General features: G+C 44.8%; 1 long non-coding RNA gene across 1 annotated transcript in view; it reads right to left on the reverse strand.

Moving 5' to 3' along the window:
• Positions 1-18,380, reverse strand: part of LOC106019881 (uncharacterized) — a 52,178-nt gene that overhangs the window by 18,295 nt on the left and 15,503 nt on the right. Inside the window, exons 5-7 of the long non-coding RNA XR_011807798.1 lie at positions 14,780-14,880; positions 13,819-14,672; positions 12,128-12,218 (exon numbers count right to left, since the gene is read on the reverse strand). This is a non-coding gene — a long non-coding RNA (uncharacterized lncRNA). The remainder of the gene's footprint in view (positions 1-12,127; positions 12,219-13,818; positions 14,673-14,779; positions 14,881-18,380) is intronic.

The raw sequence follows: 18,380 nt of genomic DNA on the forward strand, positions 1-18,380 counted from the left end.
TGTGGGGGGAGCTGGTAACAAATGCAGCAGTGAGCTTCTTAATCACCAAATGTGATCACTGCCTGTGGGGCATGAGGACAATTACCTTGTCACAGCTGCCCTCTGAATAGTGGTGACGGGACATGTCTCCACATTTGGAGAACTTTAACCAGCAAAATCTCACCAAAGATAACAATGCACTGGAAGTGTAAGCATGCTCAAACAACATTTTAAAGAAATTAAAAAGGAAAAATCCCCTGCATTATCACAGAGCTGTCAGGCACGACGCAGCCCAGGAATGGCAGCCTCTGTCTATAGTGGTTACACTTCAGGGGTAGGGGCAGAAACCCCAGTTCCTGGGGCTTTTGTGGGACCGGCCTGACCCAATTCAGATTTTTGCCTGAAGGGCACTCCAGCCAAAGGTGCCTTAATATGCACGCTCACGGGGAGGGGTACTGAGCATCCCAGCAGCACATCCAGGAGACGTCACCTTTTCTAAAGGACATGGCTGATTCATCACCCTGCTTAAGTATGGAGAGAGTCCCAGCTGCGGAGGCCAGACCTGTTTGGCAGCAGCCAGCCAGCATCAGCTGCCGCCTGGAAAAGGAAAGAAAAAAAAAAAAAAAAAAAAGCTTTGAAATGAGAGAGTGAGCAGAGGAATGGAGGGGAAAAATGGGTGGAGGAATGGAGGAGGTGGACTTGCGGTCTTTGGTTGGGTAACAAGCTAATTCCCCCCTGCTCCCTGCCTGCGACTCCATCTAATTACCCTGTTTCCTCTGAGCTGATTGGAAAGCGGCCTTGTGTCTGGAAAAGGCCATAAGCATCTTATGTGCATCTGTTCCCCCTAATCCCCAACAACCAGTGCCTGTGTGCTGGGAGAGGCAGCAGGGGAGCCACACACAGCGGCTGCCACCGTGCCCCATCACCGTGCCCCGTTCCTACGCTCATGCCCCATCACTCTTGCTGGGGTTGGGGGCTTTCAGGGAACTGCGATTGTTCCTCTTCTGCCCATTTCACAACCCAGAGGCCCTCTTTCCTCCTTCCCCTTGCAAGAAAAAAAAAAAAAAAAAAAAAAAAAAAAAAAGTCTGCAAGGGGAGGGGAGAAGGACCCATTTTGCTGAGCCCTGCTGCAGTTTGGAGCTGTTTAAGCCACTCATTTTCCCCTTGCCCTAATCCTGCATTATCCTTCAGGAATGACATTCAATTCCTGAAGGGGGGGGTGGGAGGGGGTGGGGGGGTCAAAAAAGTGCTCTCCAGGGCCCTGCATGGTTTGACCAGGAATTTGGATTGCACTTCTCATGTGTGGCTCCGGGAAGGGGCAGAGGCGCAATTAGGCAGCCATTTGGTAGCACGCAGGCACATTTTCAGCAGGCTCTTAATAGTGGGAGCTAATTCAACGCGAGGAGAGCACGGGGATAAACAGCTCCCTTTGCCAGCAGCAGGATTGTCACATCTGGAGTTTACACAAGTTACGAGGAGCCAGGAGCCACTATTTTGTTTCACCCGCACTGCATCATAAAACATGTTAGCACGTTTAAAGCGCCGCAGCACCGACGCACGCAGGGTTGCATGCATGTGAGGGGACATCTCTGCCTCACAGCCCCACCGTGTCCTCACCCCACCACCTTCACAAGCCATACATCTGCTGGGCTAGGCCCTGTGTCTTGCTTAATGCCCTCAACTTTGCTCCAGGCCCTGGGATGGGAGGGTTTTGGCCTCCAGCAGGGCCTGGTGCTGGCCCCGTGTTGTTCCTCCACACTGACTGCCTGGTGTGGGACGCCAGCAGGCCCCTGCAGCCCGATGGCCGCCCCCCGGCCTAACCCAGGTGGAGGCCAATTGTTTTAAATGGATTTTGGAAAGGTTGTCTGTGCCTCTGTGGGGCATTTATTTCCAAGCGCCTCCTGTGTTTACCCAGCCGGCTTCCTGCTGTTTTGCTTTGGGATTTCTGCAGCTGCAATGCTGGGGACTCCTCCAGTGAGAGCCTCCTTTCTTGTCCCTCAGCACACCAGCAGAGGTGGTAACGAGCCCTGTGGACTTGGCCACATCTGGTCTCCATAGGAAGCCCTTGTCCTCAGCCCAACCAAAATGCTGGGCACCACTCGCACTCAAGTGGCGAGATACGGCCGGCCACAGCCTGGGCCCATCCTGGAGCTCCTCCCGGCCCCAACCCTCCTTACTGACTAAACGCTGACTGTAGTCAGCTCTGGGCTTCTTGGCCAAATTCTGCTCCTGGGAAGGTGACCAAGTTTCCAGTGTGAAAAAAGCTGAAGTCAATGGCTTTAGCTAAATTTTACATGTTTGGAGCTTCACACCTGCACATAATGTAAGGATGAAGAAGGCAAAACCCACCTTCCCCAATTCATTTTTTTCCCCCATTTTGTGTCAGCAAGCACAAACTATCCAAGAAATCTGCTGCCTCCTGACAGCAGATCTGACATGTCCTCCCATGATTTGGGGTCAGAGCCAGGCACAATACAACCTGTACTGCCCTTCCCCCCCAGCAGCTCTGGTCAGGGCTCTTGAGATGAGACCCATGGGGTGGGAAGTGGGGAAACCTCCACTTTCACACAGATGTGGATGTCCACAAACCCCATGTTGGGGTCAGAGTCATGAACTGTATTCACAGCAGAGATATATGTTGCAGATGGTTTGGAGCAATGGACTTTGGTGAAGGATCAGGCTGGCCTGAGTGGGTAAGCAAGCAGGAACACAAAAGCTACCTCTCCGCCTACTGCAGGGGTTGCAAAACCTTGCACAGAGGTAAAGACCTGGAGGTTACTGTGTGGGAAGCGGGCTGTGAGTTATTTCTTCACCTCATCCTCCCACCAAGGGACAAAGGGCTGCCTCTGGGAGACACACCTCACGCTGCAGAGGACCGTGATGCCTCTTGGTCCACCTCGCCCACCAAGCAGCGGTCTCGCTGCCCCAAGTCCCACCGGCACTCCTGCTGCCCGTGGAGGACGATGTGAAGTGGGGAGAGTTGGCTGCCCTCTGCTCCAGCGCTCGTGACTGGCTCGAAAAGTGAAGTGAAAGACAGCTATGGGAAGCTGCAAGGTTGCACTTCGCCTTTAATGCTGTCCTCCAGTTCACAGACTTTATTTATGTGTTACATCTTTTTTTTTTTTTCCTCATAAATGTTATCTTTATGAGAAAGATGCACTGGTTTAACTTCAACTTTGCTAGTGTGATGCAAACACTCACATCACTTAAACTAAAATGTGAAGTCCCTCAATGTAAATTAATGCAAATTTCCCCATGAGATTAGCAGCTGGGAAAAAAAAAAAAAAAAAGTGTCTCTAAAACCTTCATCTTTAGGTACCTAATAAGTGAATAAGTGGCATAAACTTTGAAAGTACCCAGACTGGCCAGAAGTTTTCAGTTAATTCAGCCTGCAGTGCTGTGAAACAGGAGGTGCATCTGGTCGTATTCCTGTGGAGCTGCAAAGACAATTTTGCTCAATGCTTTGGAAAGCCAGACCATGTAACCAGAGCCTTAAGAAGTCACTGCAGAGTCTGGTCTGATCCTTTATTTTCCCCTGTTCTTAAAAGAAATAAAACAAAGCCTGAATCTTCAGCCCTGATGTTACAGAGGCATGCTTGAAACTGATGGTGCTTGAGGATGGGAAAACAGAAAGAAACAGAGAAAAGATGTGTATTCCTTCTCCAACTTCCCAAAACCACATCTCTCTGTTGCACACACCCTCCTGCAAACCCTCTCGTTCACAGAGCTTTTCGTTCACATTTAGGGCCAGAGGTTGTGCTTACAATTGCAATGGCAGTCTCACACCTTCCTCTTCAATACCCAGGTAGGATGTGACCAGCCGTGCCACTAGCCAGAAGGTCTCCAGCATCCCCTTCCACAGCCGGGCAAACTCCCACTTATCCCCCTCAGGTAAAAAAAAAAAAAAAAAAAAAAAAAAAAAAAAAAGCTAACCAAGCTGTTTCTCAGAAGCCCCACTGACATGAACTCTGCCCCCAATTACATCTCTGAATGAGCAGAGCTATAGAGGTGAGTGAAAAGAAAGTTTGGCTTTAACAGATTTTCTCTGTTAAGGAATCAGCACAGCCAGTCATTTATTTGCACCAGGACTCCTATTACCTGGTATTTTCCATGTTGCAACTCAGTGGTGCAAAAGATGGGTCAAGTCTGCAGTCAAGGGCTTGCTGTATTTCAGGCTCAGAGCAATCCAGGATCTCAAACCACTCTAAAACAGCTTTCTGCAGCAAACCTCAACTCGTCTGAGCGCAGGAGATGGGACAAGATGAAAAGAGAGTGTGGGCTTGGCTGGCCACAGGTCCTCTGGCTGCTCTCAGCACCTCTGATGTTTTGTCTCTAGTGGAGAGCTGTGATAACTGAGCCAGCTTTTCATGAACTATCTCAAATGGAAGAGCAGTCTAGCTACAGCAACACAAACCTGATTGTGCGCTCTTTTCCAAAGAAGGCAAGACAAGTAAAATCCACTGCTTGCTTCGTAATGCTGCAGCAAAGAGGTTTTGAGGAACTCATGCCTGCTAATCTGACTAGTTTAAATGACTAGCTCAGGAATCACTGCTTTGCTGCAGTCACAGCACTCAGAGCTTTTAGAATCAGGTCCTATGACCACATCCCCCAAGCTATATAAATCAGTGGATGGGGAAAAAAAAAAAAAAAAAGAAAGAAAGCACACCACACAAACTAGGTATCCAGATACTTTTGAAGATCCAGGTCTGCAGAGCTGATAAAAAATCACACAGCAATTATTGCAGAGCTAGGAAGAGACCATTCAGGTACTATGATCTATGCTTCCCACAGTAAGTGTCTATAGCAAGAATAAGTGACCACAACACAGGAGTCATGGCTGCCGGTCCTGTGCTCTATGCGGAGATCTGCAGTTAGTCCCTCAATGTCTTTCATTCTTTGAGACTCCTTTCAAATCTCTTATAAGGGTATTTCAAAGAAAACAGAAGTCTTCGCATGACAAATTCCACACACTGTGTGTACACAGGCATGTGATGGTTTTAAAAACTGCTAAAGGAATAAATTCACTGTATCCCAATTCATTCTCTGCATATGGCCCAAGGATCCCAGCCTAGATGTGTGGAAAAACAAACAAACAAACAATAGCTATATTGTATGATAGAGCTAAGCATAAAGAGACCCTCTATTTTCTACTCCGCTGTCACTGAGGTCCTGTCTTTCCAGGACAAAACCTCTGTGAATATTCAAGTTTTGGATACTGAACAGATTTATTTGGACGCCCTTTTCTGGGGAAAGTATGCAGCTTCCAAAAAGCAGGCAGTGAGAGCAGTGTCAAGACAGCCGTGGCCCACTGAAGGGCAGTCATCATCCTTTCCCACTGTGCTGACTGATCCTCAAAAGCAATGGCATATTTTAATTGTCTGCAATTTGTTAAGGCAAGACCAAATCCCCCAACTGCATTGGAAACCATTCCCTCTAACTCTTGGAGCTGTTTTTTCAGCTTTTATTTATTTATTTATTGGTCTTTTGGTACTCATTGCACCAAGTCAGATACTGCAGACCATATGTTGGGAAAACCTGTATCTGTAGGTGCTTTTCTTGACTAGGGGAAGACCTAATCTAATGGAAGATGGCCTTACTTTGAAGTTGTCCTTCCAGTAGTCCTTTCCAATCTGTATCTCTCTGAGACTTATTATACAAATTGCCAAGGGAGAAGCAAAGCCAAAGTTGTATGAAGACAGCCTGACCCAGATTTTGGCTGGGGCACCAGGCACCCCGTGAGCCTAGAGATGGGTTACGTGGGGGCACATTGAGTGGTTGGAAATCTGCTGTCTCCTAGGGGCAGTCAATAGTCAGCAAGGTGACCACTCTTGAAGATTTTAGCTGAAAGAATTCACCTAAGGCTACACAGAAGTACAAAGTGAGCCTCCATCTTCCCAGTTCTCTGGTCACTCCTTTAGCCACAGGCTCTGTGGTAAAAACTTAACTGCTACAACTTTATATAATTGTGTCACCACTGCATTTCAAAAAGCACCTGCAAAAACCAATAAACTTACCAAAAAAAAAAAAAACAAAAAACAATTGAAAAGATAAGGCAATGACATTATATTGTCAAGTGTACAGCCTTTACAGTTTATGTTTTAATGTAAACCGCTGGTTAAGCTATTAACTGAACTATAATGCAAATCCTTGAGAACTTTACCTAATATTCTGCAATGCAAAATGTAAATGAGAAATTTCTAAAGCAGATAACAAACTGCTTTTGCAAATGATGGAAGATTTTTAGCTCACACCACAAACATTATAGGCTGCCCAACTGAGGTACTGAGTAGACACAAACCCTACACGTTTCCATTTCCGTATGAGCTGGTGTAAATGAAGAATAATTTAATTGATCATTAGCGCAACAGAGGTCTGGGTTTTCACTCTGGCTGTAGCTTATTCAACTATGACTTTATATTTAAATGTTTTTACAGTATCTTTCACACTGGGGCTTGGGGGCTCCCAGGCAGTAAGCGATACATTGAGATAAAAGGGCAATTTAAGGGCTATTTGAGTTTTCATCCTTACTTCTTCCTGCCTTGCTTTTGTGGGTTTAAAACATAATCTTTTTACTAATTAAATACATATGAATATTCTGTTGCCTGCACAGTGAATATATAATTAGACTCAGGAGAAAGATTATGTGCTCTCAAGCTGATACTAACACTTCAGCATAAAGGTACCCAAGACACCAGTAAAAGTAACCTATGAGCTTCTGCTAATAACATGCTGCCTCAGATCTCTGGAGGATTATTTTACTCTGGAGCTCTTATAGGAGTAGTATATTGAAAGGGGCCTGAAACAGATACCCTATAATTTATGTCCCTGCTTAGAGCCTTGGTGAGAAAAAAGTGGCCTTTGCACTAAATTGTGATGGTTTCTTTCCTTCTCTTTTTTTTGGGCTGAAGTTAGCACACATGATTTTTGGAGAGCAGGAAGCTGCAAGGAACCTTTGAATAGCTTCAAAGAAAAAAACAAAACATATTCTGCTGCCCAAGTTCCATCCTTTTTCCCTGTCCAGAACCACTTTTCCCCCTTAAAAATGCAGGGAAACTTCTTAAGTAAACCATATTAGGCAGGATCCTTTCTCTAGCTCCAAAACTGAGGAAGTGTGTCTGCTGCTTTACACTCATGAAGCACATACTTGGGAAGCTGTGCTACCTCCCAGTGCTATTATTTGCTATACCTCATAAGTATCACAGTCCTTTTCCTTTCCTCTCCTTGGCACCCTTCCCATTGTTTTCAGGTGGCTGGTTTTGTTTTTGTTGTTGTTTTTTAACAGAGGTTACCCTCCCAGCCCTCACATGATAATGCTTTTTCTTTTTTTTTTTTTTTTTCTCCTGTGGTTTAACCAGCTCAGGCAACTAGATAAATACTGTGGGGAGCTGGCCCTTAAATATCAGGTTTGGCCTGTACTTTTCACGGAGGTCCTTATTTCTTTAAATCGTAGGTGGTCTCCTTAAGACAGCATGGAGACAAGGCTGTTGTAGCAAAAGGGGAAAAAAGAAAAAAAGAAAAAAAAGAAAAATCCCCTCAGGATATTTCTTGTGGTAAAATGGGCTAAGGAATATTTCAGGGCAGTTCCAGACAAATGCAAAACCAAATCTCTGTGAGGTTCAGTGAACTCTGCAAATTGTGTGTTTCCTCCAAAACCCCAAACCAGGCAACTTGAACTTAATTCTGGAATGAGTAGTGGGGATGCTGGCATTTCTGTGCCCTTTGGCAGTTGTGAAGAGCGTTTTTTTTGTTTGTTTGTTTTTGTTTTTTTTTTTGTTTTGTTTTGTTTTGTTTTTTAAGATGTGTATTTTCAGAGCAAAGTTTGCTTAAAGAAAGCAGTGGGTTAGCTGCTGAAAATCAGCCTATATCAGCTAGCATCAACCAAAAATTTAGACCAGGGAAAGGAAGTTCATGTACTAGAAGTAACATCTCGGTGCAAGCAACCCTCAAATTTCCTCTCCTCTTAAAAAGAAAATGATACCTGGGCACCTTAGAGAAAGGGCAAGAAATAACAAGAGAGATGCAGTCTCAATGTCAGCAGTACCAGTGATATTACTAGCATTATCTTCAAGTTAGTACAAAATAATTTTGATGTAAGGAAGTAGTTTCCAACACAGCACAGCTCCACCATGAAAAACAAACTTCCAGTCCATTTGGAATTGCAGTTTGCAAAACCATATCCCTGCAAACTCAAAAATGCAGCCATTTTACTCTTTTATAGGGGAACAGGCCTCTGTTCACCACCTTCATGCATGTAAAATTATTGGCTGGTCAAGCCCAGGAAATCTCAGGGTAACACACGGTGTTTGGATGTTTTTCCATAGGGTCTAACTCCTTAAATAAGTTCCTTCTGCAGGAGACTGGCTGACTTTTTAATGTTTCCATTGTCAATAAAACATGTCCTCTGGTGCCATAGCTTGAGATGAGCTTAGGTATGGATATGAAACTCTGAAGTTGAGTAAGGGGTCAAGAATGAGGCATGTTTCTCCTTCACAGCCCCAAACCAGGCAGCTTGGTAAGTGTTGAGATGAAACAGGTACTGCCTGGCTAGAGAGCTCTATGTGCTGGCCCTATCTTATGTCAACTAACACAAAGAAAAGCCCCTAGCCCTGGCGGAGCCGCTCCATGCCCCACAATGCTTACAAGGATTTGATGATTGCAGGTACTGGCTTGTGTCCGCCTATGCATCCGGGATCATTCATTCACTTTTCCTGAAACTCTTTCCTTTTGGGAAGGAAAACCCAAAGTGTCTGCCTGCCCACATGGAAACATACTGCATATTTCAGTCAGAGCTGTTGAGACAGATTGCTAAATTTAATTACCAGTTCCAAGGGCTGAGGCTGTGAATGACAGGTCAATTCATGCAGTGAGTTAGCAAAGATTGCTGATAAATGCTTTCTAATTGAAAGGATGATAAAACACCTATTACTCACTGAGGATCTTGAAGGATGAGTTAGTCCTGGGGATTTCTTACACCATGAAGATCAAGAAGTGCTAATCTCATCAGCACTCTGCCATCATTTCCTACCCGCCTCGTCACTCACAAGACTCAGGAAGGATTTTGCAGGGGGCTGCCCTGTCGCTGCTCCCTCACTCCTATTAAGGAGATGAATAGAAACAGGCAGGAGCGGCATGGCTGAGGTCTATTGTACTCTGGAGAATATCTGACATTTTTGTGAGCTAGGAAAACAACAAAGAACAAAAATAACCTCTCACAGCTCCCTTGGAAAACTGACTGCATTAACAACGTCGTATCCTTCGCACAGCATCTTTTAGCCCAAAGCGGTCTGCGCAGGCTAGTGGGCATTACCTACAGCTACTCAGAGACCTGTTGAGCACAAGCAGTTTGGACCTGGAAAGTGGGACTTTGCCCTAGAAAGACCACTGTGCAGGCACATGTGCTTTTTTTCACTGACCAGGGCATTAGGACAGTAACTCTGGCAGTAGGGTGTAGCAGTCATACAGGAAGAGAAATGCCCTTACATTGTGACAGTCACAGCAGGAAAAGTCCTGCACATAGATCTTACCCAAAAGGTAGCTTCTGCAGCACTGAGTGACACAGCACTTGCTGCTGGGAAGGCACGAAAACAGCCACCACCCAGGAGCAGAAGCCTCTGCTGCCTTGCTTCCATGCTGCGTGACCCTGGATGTATTTTCTCATTTCTCCCTCTCTTTCTCTTTCCCTTTTCCTTCCTGCTCTTTTTGCTGGACTTATTAGAGCATAAGATCTTCAGAGTTAGGTATGTGTTTGCATGGTGCTTAACACAATGGGGTACAGTCCTAGCTTAATCTTCTGGATTCTGCTGTCATATAAATAATAACTCATGCAGGATAGCTGACATACAGCCACACTAGAGCTAAGGCTGGGACAGGGCCAAGTGACACAAGCCCCAGAGCACATATAAAGTGCAGTTTTGTCACGGACGGAAAGTCAAGCCAATTTCAAGTCCTTGAGCAGCAGACATTGACTTACCTGTTAGGATGCGTTACTTTTCCCTTTCTCCCCCACTAACATATACACATAATTTTTGCTACACATTATTTAACATTTACACCCTGAAGCCCAAGGTTTTCCGGGAGGTTGCAGCGCTCTTGAAATTGTGCTTTACACGTTTAACTGGTGACAGATTTACTGTCTCTACATCTACAAAAATACTTTACACAAAGAAGAGCATTTCCCATGGAAATGAGTGCTCTAGGCTGGAAGTCTGACCAGACATTGGCATGAGGAGAGAAAGAAAATAGTTTAATTAATGTAAGAAAGTGGTCCAGTGACAGCATGATTCATGGTGCTTGTATTTACAGAATCAAATAGTGTACAAGCTTGTAAAACTGTTAGACCCTTTTCTTTTAACTTCAGACTGCTCGGACTCTTCAAAGTCTAGATTGGTCTTGGTCAGCTCACTCCTGTACTCAGTATGATTTCCCCCAAGCCAAAAGCCTCAGGCTGTGTGCAGACACCCTTTATGATGGTCAGATGTACAAGTAGATTTGTGACTGAAATGCATGAGGTAGACCAGATAATCATCTCCATCAGTAAATCTTAGAGAAGTAACTTGCAGAAAAAGGACAGTGATAAGCAACCGTGGGCAAAAACTTCTTCCAGCAGCTGGATCCGGGTGACATTGTAGCGCCTACAACATTGCACTGATGCTTAAAATAGTTTCATTTAGTGCCCTACCATGGACAAAGGTCATCTCATGCCACTTGCTTTAGGCACACGTCTTGACCCTGCTCTCCACACACTCTTCATATGTTATAATTATGTACCAAATATAGGTGGATACTACTATATATACATTTTTAATTGATGTGGGCTCTAAGAGTACTGTCCCTGCTATGCAGGTACCTATGCTGGTATAAAACTGCCTTTCACTGATGAAGTATATTGTCTTTCTAACTTGGGAATAAGCCCTTCCTCTTTACATGCATATAAAGTGCCATGCTCACATTCTCACTGAAGGTTTTTATTTGGGAAAGTACTCCTGCTGAAGCAGGCCAGTCCATAGTTGTGGCGAAACACAACTTCAGTAAAGGCGTCCCCAGCCATTTTCACGCATACACTGGCATAAATGACATGTATCTCTGTGAAACAGAAACTCCTCTCCTTCCCTCCATGTTCTTATCATCAGTGAGCATCCTTCCGAGCAAAGACTGTTGTTGGATCTCAAGAAAAGGCTAAAAGTTACTCTTACAGCTTCCTGTTCTCTCCCCTTTCCTACATTGCAGTGCGCTGCTTAGGCATTTGCTCCTACAACTATTCATGGGGCTGCACTGTAAATCAAATCAGGCAACCGATCCTTTTCTATTTTTCTTTTTTTTTTTTTTTAATAAAAATATCTTTCATTCTTCAGGGTGTTTTTGTTTTTTTCTTAAAACACTTTCTCAATCCAGCTGCAGCTGCAGCCTCCATCTCGTCAAACCACAGCCTGAATTAGCATCCATTCAAACGAATAGGACAGATATCCCAAGTTTTATATTTCATGCTTACTGCAAAGCTGAGCAGATGTGAAGCATGTTTACAAATGCAGAGACATTTTGGGAGTTGCCCTGTTTGATGTCTGGACTTGTTTTGTACACACTCCTTATACTTCTGCAAGTACTTGGAGGAGGATCCTTCCATGGTGACTTTACTAAATGAAATAAAATGAAGCCTCCTTCTGTTTGAGCCAAAGGGAACTTGGCTTAAAGCTTTTTTTTTTTTTTTTTCAGTTGCAAGATAGCTCTTCAGCTTATATCTTACTGTGTCATCAGTAATTAGGCATGTACAGGAAATCAATCTCAACAGGGATGTAAGATTCAAAACCTGCCAGTAAGCGTTAGATAACAATTCTTTTTAAATACAAGCTCTTTAAATGGATGCTTATTAGTGAAATACAGTGCCTGAGTCAAACTCCTAGATAACCTGACGATAATTAATTTTGTTCAAAGAATATGCCTGAGCTGTTTTGGTGACCATAGAGATAGAGACCACTAAGATAAAACCTCTCCATGGCTCCTATAGGCTGGGAAGTATGAACAGGCAGTGTAACAATTGCTAGGAGGGATGCCAATGTAAAAACAAACTCTTAACTGAAATTTAGACCTGGAAAATGAATGTCAGCCTGTAAAGAACTGTTCCTGTTAGCCTGGAGATTCAGGATGTACTTACCCGGTAGAAACCACAAGGGCATTTGTTTCCTCTGATGATTATTTGCGTCAAAAAGCTTTCTTGGATAGTTATTGTAGCTAAGATTTCCCACCTAGGTACACAGGAAAAGACAGTAAAGCATAGATATTTTCTGCTCATAGATGTACTTCCATATCTCTATACTCACACTACGAACAAGTAAGCAGAAGGTCAAAGGTACTGAGCTGCAAGGAGGCAGTGTCACTCCAGTAATTACATGTCTACACATGTAACACCAGGTTCAAACACTGAGAAGATGTAAACTGAAGATGCTGTGTGTAAGTCAGCAGCGTTAGGCCACTTGATGCTGATCCAAAATACCTGTTTTAAGTATACAGGTAGGACATGCCCTCTTAAATCCAAGCAGATCCACTGAGTCAGAGACAGTTTACAGAGAGCCAGATCTTTCCTTTTTTTTCTTCCAATTGCAGCCTATTAGTCCATGAAAGTTGCAAAATAATGAAGACCCATTCAAGTTTATAATTATATCTAAAAACTCCTGCAGACCATTGGATTACTTGCAGGAGTTATGCTAGTGAGGTTGCTCTAGCAACACAGTTCTTGAGATGCAGTCAACAAACCAGGACTGAAAAAACAAAGAACCCACAAATCAAGCCCAAAAGAACACAGAGCTTGTTTCATTGCCTCTGACAGCAAGGTAGTTTAAGCAACACTTTCCTTTAGGTATGTGTCCCTAGTGATTTTGTAACTGGGAAGGACCTATTAGTTATGTTGAATTGGGGTACTGCCAGTAGCTATTGCTTTCAAGACCTTTACGCACTGAGATGGGAAGAATGTGTCCATGAAATAGATACTAGACCATGTGTGTTTGTGCATGTGTGTGTCAGCCTCAGAACCAGAAAGGCCTGAATGAGTTAGATCTGTAAACTTAGCTCCCTCTGGGAAAACTCCTCCTTCAGAAACCTTCTACTTTTTCAGAAAACACACATTCTTGTTATTCCAGCTCTCCCCATCTTATATACTATGTAATTCCAACATGCAGTGAGATCAATGTTTACACTGGCATAAAGGATTCCTGCAGTTATGGCATGAATGAGGAATATAACAGCAAGACCATCCTACAGAAACACAAACTGATCTATAGGAATCCGTTTGATCTATAGGCTTAACATTCATGAGTAGCAGTGCACAGGTACCTGAATGCATCTTCACCCTTGCTCATAAGAGTTTTCCCTTAACGACTCCATTTAGTCAAAACGCTTCTATAACCCAGATAGAGGCACTGGAAGACACTTTGAAGTTGAACAATGTTGTGCCTCTCTGTTTCCATCTTGCATCCATATCCTGTGGTTTTACTCCCACCTCAAAGCTGGAAAGAGACAGGACTCAAGGGGAAAATAAACCAGCAGTTCCTCTGCACAGTCACTGTTTTGGGGAAAGAAAGATGTGGGTGGGATGGAGAGCAGTTCAGAAGATGCATAGTTGACCACTGGGGTCCCTCTGCACTGCCCACTGCACCCCTCAACTCTGTGCCACTTCCAAACTTTAGGGGCTCTTTCATCAGACTTGACTTCCAGCGACAGTCTGTCTTTATGATTTTAGAGCTACCTGCTAGCTCCACAGCTAAGTGGCTGGAGCAATAGGCCAGTCCTTTCCCCCCACCCACCTGCAAATCTCTCTGGACTAGAGTACGAGAAGGGAAGAGCTCCTACCCCATGTCCAGCCATGGCAGCTGAGATTAGCTGGGAGGCGCCTGCAGCCAGCGCTGAGGTTCGACCACCCAATGTCCAGCAGTGAGGATTTCTCAGATGAGTGCTCCTGCGCTGGAGCTCGCTCCCCTTGGCAGCCGCTCAGACCTTGAGTCTAATGACCTTCGGGGCACCGTGCAAGCCTCATTCGTTTTGTTTAACATTCGATTAACTGTTTCTGGGTTTCTCCTGTAACTTAATGCAAGATTGAGGCCTCCACGGCAAAGAGGAATGAGAAAAAATGTTACTTCTTAAATTTTTCTACAAAACACTGCATGACAGCAGAATAAATACAATTTACTCAGTGCAATCTAAAACAAAAATAAAAATAAAAAAATGCATACAACAAAACAACCCTAAAATTGACAAACCTAAACACACTGGCAGAGGTCTGCAAAAAGTTGGCTGGCTCTACTCTTCTCCTGGCAGAGGAAACAGTTCAGACACAGAGCAGAGATGCAGCAAAAGGCCAAATGAAAATGCACAATTAGTCTTTTTTGTAGAAACACCTGCTATACTAAGGATGCATGAAATGTTTTTCTATTTCATTTCTCTCTGAGCAATTGCTAGAGCTGCTACGGAGCTATTTTGCAATTGCAAGTACAAAAGGAGGTGGTTTATCTGGCAGTCAAGATGTGGTTCTCATGATGAAAGAGTCTGAGGACTCTTGTGTTGGCATGCACATACCAGCTACTCCCTCATGAGATCCTCAGAGCTGCAGCTCACCAATACTCCATTTTTCTTCCAGGTCAAGACTTCGTCCTAAAGTTTCTGAACACCTTGCCCAGGGCTTCAGATCTTCTCCAACCACAAACAGACTGTATCAAGGAATGACAGGTTAGCCACAGGCTCATGTCCTAGTTCCTAATAACAAAGATGGGAAAGCATGGAGAGGAGGAGAGATTTAAGGGATTTTAAGTGTTACCTATAATTTGACAGTTATTAATCATGTTCCAGCTCTCTAAGTGCCTGCAGCTCCTTCATAATTCAGTGTGTACCTGCAGAACCACAAGGGTTTCCATGGACCTGCATAAGATGAAAAGAAAAAGAAAAAAAAAAAAAAAGTACTTCCCAACATACTCCAAAATTCATTGGGTAGATTATGCTGTTGAGGTTGGTTGAGCTTTTCCAATAGTCCTTACAATTCACATACACCAAAACAGGGCAGGGCTGGCTTTCAGAGTCAGCAGGGTTGGAGCACATTGCATTTCCTCCAAGATAAGAAAGTGGATCATTTCACGCTTTGCCTGGATTTGCAGTAACAGAAGTTTTCTCTTCCTGGGCAGACAGCAAAACACAGATCAAAGGTACTCATTCTCCAGGGGTTGGACCTGGTGAGACCCAGAAAAAGGAAGACACAAGTACTATACTGTATGTGCCTCAGCCATACAAAAGGACAATCCATTGCATTGCTAGGTCCTGTTAACCCCACAGTTAATGCTGTGTGCATTGGGCTTTCAGCTGTGAAGATTTTCAGTTTGATTCCTGTTATGGCAAGATTCAGCACACATAATATCCCATTGTTTTGGGGACCCCATGCAAAACGCTGCACCTTTGAAATCTACCTCTGCATCCATATTTTGTAGCTGTTGCCCAGACATGCTTTTCATTAATATTTTTGGAAAATACAAGAAGTGCAAATCAAAAGCTTCCTATTCTGCATGATGAATGTCTGATGAAACTAGGGTACTCAGCTACCCTACTGTTCCTCAAAACAAGTTACTAGGCATAAAAATTTCACCCAGCTGAAAGCAAATATATACCCCTACTCTAAGGCAGCAGTTCCAGGCAGACATCAGATGAAGAACAGAACTTAAATGAAGAACAAAAGCAAATGATGAACTTGAGCATGAGTAGGCAAACTGTTAAGGAGAAGAAGGGAGAGGAGAAACCATTTTGCAAGACCATGTGGAGGGAATTTGAGTGACTCACAGGAGTAGCAGCTTTCACTCGTTCCAACCATTGCAATACACCCTTGGTCCCCACACCCCAGTGTCTCCATGCTTACAGTAGATATCTTGATGCTCAAGTGGCAGGCCCGTGGGACTTCTCTCTGTCCTTTCAATTCACTGGCACAGCAGCAAGAACCACAGGATTCTGGGGGGGCTCGTGCTGATGAGAGGGGCTGCCTGCATCCCCCCTGCTTTGGGACTGGGTTATGTGGGGTGGCTCAGGGGCGTGCTCCCTTAGGGTACAGTGGCCATGGCATCAGGTCCTCTGTGTTGCTGTAAAAACAACTTTGATCTTCTTTTGTCTTCTGGCAGAAGCACGGCAGTGGGAAGGACAAAGAGGGAAGAGGAGATCACAGAGTATGCAAGCACCCACCACCTGGGAATCCCCCAAATGTGGGAGAGGGCTTCCTTTGCCAGAAAACTCAGCCAGCTGTTTTCCCAAAGGGCTCTTAGGGGCTACAGATATCTATGCATAACAAGGAGCATCTTTTAGCTTGCTCTGCTTTTTATTAAAAAATCAATAAGCACTCTCTTAATTCACTTAATGACATCTTTCATTCACTTCCCACACCCAGTCATGCACTGAAATCAGACGGATCTTAGTGAACCTGTATCACTCTTTTCCTGGAAAAGCTTGGCATTATTTCCTAGTAATAACTGCAGAAACCTTATGGAAGAATCCAATTAAGCAATAAAGTACAATAAAGTACAAACTATTATGCTAACATAACAATTCACACCTACGGTATTGCTACTAGATTCACACCTGCAGTGTTACGTAAAACCAAAAGCCGGGAACTATTAAAACAAGCTAGCCAATTTAATATTACAATATAATTTGTGCCTGGGGATACACGGCAGAAATTATAAAATATTGATATGTATTTTTATTTGAGTGTGAACAAATATCTGAATTTTAATAGGGAAGTGGTTTAAGAGGTAAATCAGATGTAGCCTGACCCACTTAAAACTATACAAGGCAAAATGCTGAAAAGCAGCCTGTGGGCTGGGAGCCTGCAGGAGGAGTGGAAAGGTGTGGATGAGGTGACACCACAGTGTCTCACATCTGCCCTGTGGCCCACTCTGACAGGGCAGGTACTCGACTGACCTTAGATGGAGTATCTAATTGAAGCCAACAGAGCTATTATTTATATACGTAGGGCTAGCTGCTGGGGTGGAAGCACTTGGACAGAAAAAAATTCAGTGCTTAGTCACAGTATCTAGCATGCATTCTCTTTGAAACATCCCCCGGTGATAGTTATCATAATTATACTTCCTTACTCAGATTAGTTACAAAGCAATTAGACTCTGTCGTCTGTTCTTGCTCTGTGAATAGTTTCTGCTGGGTTGAAGGCACGGGACATGGCACTACACAGCTGTGTCAGCAGCTGGCTACCCCATCCAAAAGCACTTCCAAACAAGGAAGAACTAAAATCAACAAATCCAGAGTCCGCCAGAACTCCCTTCCTTATCCCCAAATTCTTCAGAAAACAAGAAAATGACATTGTCTTATACTTTACTTATGCACGGGGCTGGACTTTCACATTTCCTTTGATGTTGACCCTAACTGAACCAGTTGCAGAATACTAACGAGGCAGTTGAGTGATAATATTCAACTTGGGTACCTGGGACTTAGCTTTCCCATCTACAATGGTGGCAAGCCAGAGAGCAGAAGCAGCCTCCTAGTGCTATAATGCCTCTTAGGTACAGGGGGCATGGGGGAGCTGCATGCTGCCATGCAGGAGTTCGCTGGTAGCGCACCTGTAACTCAGCGCCTGAAGGCAAACGTGGCCTTGCAGGCGAACTGAGATGCCCATGCTCATGCAACATCTAAGTAAACACAAGTATTAGTGATGGCTCCTTTGACAGGCTGGGCCCTTAACTAACGAGCCCCATAGCTTCTGTGTCTCCTCATGGACCTGCCTGCCTGAGGCGGGTTGCCTCCACTTGGCTACTGCATCCTTCTCTTGCCTGACCCCCTCTGTGTCCTCTTCCCCATCTGCCTAACAAGCTGCCATGAAAATAATCTTCCCCTCCTGCTGCTCCGACCTTGTCCCCGGCTGCCCTTGGAGGCAAGGCATGTGCCAGAGGCCGCGGCTACCTTGGCTGGTGACACTTTAACCGCAAGCAGCCAGGCGGGCAGGCCAGAGGTCAGGGTGGTCCCCGGGCATCGCCTCTGCTCCCCGAGTCCAATTCTCCAGCCTGTCCCTGCTCCTGCAGCCGGCCTCCTCGCACTGTTGTAAAACACCATGACTCCCTCCCCATTAATCCTGCCCTGGCCCTGGCCAGCCCGGGCAGGGGGCTTCAGTGGTGCTTTTGGCCTCAGGTGGGCCCCTCGGAGATCTCCAGACCTTGCCAGGTGCCTCCAGGGGTCCACGCGCTAAAAGGTCCAGGCCCACCCTCTCCACAGGGGGCTGAGTACAAACAGATGAAGAACCTGGTGGGAACCCCACAAATTAACGCCCACAGAGTTGCTCAGGACTACACTAATTAGTTCAATAAAATCTTACCGGCTGGGATTTCTATGGAAACCCAGCAGTCCCTGCCCCCACCAGGGGTGACACCATCCAACTG

Source organism: Anas platyrhynchos, chromosome 2, assembly GCF_047663525.1.
Source record: "Anas platyrhynchos isolate ZD024472 breed Pekin duck chromosome 2, IASCAAS_PekinDuck_T2T, whole genome shotgun sequence".
In the NCBI taxonomy this organism is placed as follows: Eukaryota; Metazoa; Chordata; class Aves; order Anseriformes; family Anatidae; genus Anas; species Anas platyrhynchos.